We start from the raw sequence: 4,213 nt of genomic DNA, 5'->3' as shown, positions 1-4,213 counted from the left end.
TTCTAAATTGAACAACTTATCAAATAAGTTTAAATGGATAAATCTAGATGTGTTCAAATTCAAATTTAAATAATCACATTATTTAAATAATAATTAATTCTCAATTAATTATTTTTCGAGTATTTAATTTTAGAATTCCGTAATTCTAAAATTCCTATTTTGCCCTTTGTGTCTGGTAGAATTACAAGGACGACGCGGGGGCTAATGGACCTATAATTCTGAGCTCCAATAAAATTAATAATTAATTAAACACTTTAATTAATTTATTAATTCTATTAATTCCAATAGTTACTCCACTATAAACTTGGAATTGAACTCTCGAAATTATAGACATTAATTACTTCTAAACTGCGAAGTGTCCATTTGATATAGTCATTACATATAGATCAATCCTCCATAAATAATTCATAATTAGAGTCAGGTAGAATCCGTTAACCTCTCTAATTATATATGCATCCTTGAGTACCATTGATTCTCTAACGGATAGTGATTCATAAAAAAACATTCATGAACCAGAGTGCTCTTACTAATCCAAGTACCGAATCAACACTCAAGAGAATTATTCATCTACTTCTTTCTCAAGAAGGAATGGATTCCATCTCGTATAATAACATTCCCAGCTACCTATTTCATTATGTCTCCAAAATACAAGGAATAGGATTCAGGGTCTCGGAATCCGTACTGAGTAAATTAAAAGACATAAATCCATAAATAGGAGTTTGTTAAGAACTCAGGATTAAGATCATCCTATATATGATCATCGGTAGACTCAATTAGAATTTCTATGCTTAACGAAAATTATTAGAAATTCATATTGTGTCTGTGTCCTTGTTCCACATAATCTTATTATGCGAAATACACTCATTCAATATCTCGCCATATTAACAGTGCGGATAACACCGTTCCATTCTAAATGGGAATGACATGTATTAATAATGTTTTAATTAAAGATTCTGAACTTTAATTAAATTCATCATGAACAATATTTTTTATTATTATCCTTAAACACTATCCTCTCATATATAACACTTATATACTATGTTTAAGGTTACATAAACAATCACGGAATTTTCATTTGATATTCATAAATATATGCACATAAAATGATGAATAAACTATTTTATTAATTAAATAATAAATATCCTATTATATCTCATGCTTCTAGGACACTATTCTCAACATAAATTCTAATAAATAAGATTTTGAACTCAAAATTGTCTTTTACAAACACTCCGGCCACATAATAGATAAAATAAGTATGAAAATTTAACATGGGCTTTTTTTATTTTTTATAAAGTTTAGAATATTTAGGATAAAATTATAAATATGTAAAACTTGAGGGGTATCATATGCCCAAATCCGAGCTCTCTAAATGCCTTAAAAACAGTTGTCAAGAAATCAAAATTCTATTCTTTCCTGATTTTGACAGCTTTTAAGAAGTTTCTACATGAAACTTCCAATGTGCACAACTCGAGTTACAAAAAGTCCAAATGACATGATTCCAACTCCCACAAGTCACTAATAATATGTTCTAAATGGTAGTAACGGTGTTTTAGGTGCAACAATCCTATTTCAAAAAGTAGGGGTCTCAGTTTCTTTGTTTTATCAATTCCTAAAAAAGACAGCTTTAGCGGCTGTTATGAGAATAATCATAAAATATTCTATACAATCCAAAAAATTACAAAATCATAGCCTAATCGAAGTAGACATCTAGGGCTTTCTAAAGAGCTATCATAAGCATAGTTTTAGGTCTGATAGGGTCTCCAAAAACACATTATACCATAACAAAACGTGGCAGTTTTTCTGCAGAATTTCTAGAAATCATGTTTAACTTTAAAAATGAATAACTTGAACTATAGTTGTCCCTTTCAGGTGATTTTTACGGCTATACGAAGCTTAGGATGTCTAGTTTCTAATTCTGTCACCTATTCATTCAAATTCACCTCCAAGGATTCCAAGAATTCAACATAATCAAACCTGTCCAGGTTAGGTTCTTTGAGAATTTTTCTAACAACTTGAAAAATTCATAACTTAAGCTACGAAATTCGTTTTTGGGTGATTCCAATCTCCTATCAAAGCTTGAAAAGTTTATTTTAAGGTTATAGCATAGCTAACATTAAAACGTATTGCAAATAATTAAGTCCTATGCTTCTCCGTGGGCTGCTCCTAGAATCATCCTCAAAATTATGTGAATCAAGTGGGGAAAGTATGATTAAGTCTAAAATAATAACAGTCAAGAGAGAAATTTTAAAGAAACTCATACTTTAATAAACTCCAACTTTGAATATTTGGGATTTTAGAAATTAGGTAAGGTCTAAAGCTTTAGAAAACATTGTCAATAAAGAGCATCACTAAACCAAACAAATTACTACAAAGAAAACAATATTTTCGAATTAAAGAAGAAAGGAAAAAACCCTACCTCAAGCTTCTTGAAATCTCTAAGAAATTCATCTCTAATCTTGACATTGACTTCAAGGTTGAATTACCCATCAAAAATAGAGTGAAAGCCCTCTATTTTGGAAGCTTGGACAACGCCTCTCATGGAGAACGAGAGGGAGAACCGAAATAGAGAGAGAGTGAGGGAGAGAGAGAATGCGAGAGAGTGGGAGGGGGAGAGAGAGAGTTAACGTGAGAGAGAGGGAATGAGAGATGATAAAAAGAATTAGAAGTGAGATGTTTGGATCTTAAAATCAGATTTGAACCACTATGCAAAATTAGTAAAATGTCCTCTCCAATGTAAAATCAAATTTTAACCATTATGCAACATTATTAAAATGTCCTCTCAAATGTATTTGTTATAAGAAGTTCTAATAAATAAGATTTTGAACTCAAAATTGTCTTTTAGAAACACTCTCTCCACATAATAGTTAAAATAAGTATGAAAATTTAGCATGTGCTTTTTTTTTTTTATAAAGTTTAGAATATTTAGGATAAAATTATAACCATGTAAAAGTCGAGGGGTATCATATGCTCAAATCCGTGCTCTCTAAATGCGTCAAAAACAGTTTTCAATAAATCAAAATTCTATTCTTTCCTGGTTTTGATAGCTTTTGAGAAGGTTCTACATGAAACTTTCAATCTGCACAACTCGAGTTACAAAACTCCAAATGACGTGATTCTAACTCCCACACGTCACTAATAATATGGTCTAAATGGTAGTAACAATGGTTTAGGTGCAGCAGTCATATTTCAAAAAGTAGGAGTCTCAGTTTCTTTGTTTTATCAATTCCTAAAATAGACAGCTTTAGCGACTGTTACGGGAATCATCATAAAATATTCTACACAGCCCCAAAAATTACAAACTCAGTGCTTAATCGAAGTAGACATCTAGCACTTTCCAAAGAGATATCATAAGCGTAGTTTCAGGTCTGCTAGTGTCTCCAAAAACACATTATACCAGATCAAAACGTGGCTATTTTCTGCAGAATTTCTAGAAATCTTGCTTAGCTTTAAAAATGCATAACTTGAACTATAGTGTTCTGTTTGAGGTCATTCTTGCGGCTATACGAAGTTTCAGATGTTTTTTTTTTTCAATTATTTAACCTGTTCATTCAAATTCATCTCCAAAGATTCCCAATATTCAACAGAATCAAACTTGTCCAGGTTGGGTTCTTTGACTGTTTTTCTAACATCTTAAAAAATTCATAACTTAAGTTACAAAATTCCTTTTTGGGTGATTCAAATCTCCAATCAAAGTTTAGAAAGTCTAGTTTAAGATTCTATCATAGCTAACATTAAAACTTATTGAGAATAATCAAGTCCTATGCGTCTCCTTGAGCTGCTCCTAGAATCCTCCCCAAAATCATATAAATCAAGTGGAGAAAGTATGATTAAGTCTAAAATAATAATATTCAAGAGAGAAGTTTCAAAGAAACTCATACTTTAATAAACTCCAACTTTGTCAACTTAGGATTTTAAAAATTAAGTAAGGTTTAAGGCTTTAGAAAACATTGTCAATAAAGAGCTTCAATAAATAAAATAAATTATTACAAAGAAAATAATATTTTCGAATTAAAAAAGAAGGGAAAAAACCCTACGGTTCCTGAAATCTCTAAGAAATTCATCTCTAATCTTGAAATTGACTTAAGGTTGAATTCAAAGCAATTGAGATTCGATCGGAGATTTCTGGAAATAGCGATCTTTTTTACTAATGAGGCATTTCATTGTGTGTTTCTGCTTCCATTCTCTCTCTCTCTCTCTCTATATATATATA

The 4,213-nt window shown here is 30.7% G+C and overlaps 1 protein-coding gene across 1 annotated transcript in view; it reads left to right on the top strand.

The window, feature by feature from the left end:
• Positions 1 to 4,213, top strand: part of LOC21390093 (putative protease Do-like 14) — a 9,560-nt gene that overhangs the window by 1,456 nt on the left and 3,891 nt on the right. The gene's annotated exons all lie outside the window — the stretch shown is intronic.

Source organism: Morus notabilis, unplaced genomic scaffold (genome assembly GCF_000414095.1).
Source record: "Morus notabilis unplaced genomic scaffold, ASM41409v2 Scaffold2062, whole genome shotgun sequence".
In the NCBI taxonomy this organism is placed as follows: domain Eukaryota; kingdom Viridiplantae; phylum Streptophyta; class Magnoliopsida; order Rosales; family Moraceae; genus Morus; species Morus notabilis.
The sequence above is the reverse complement of the archived record's forward strand: the minus strand, read 5'-3'. Positions and strand labels throughout refer to the sequence as shown.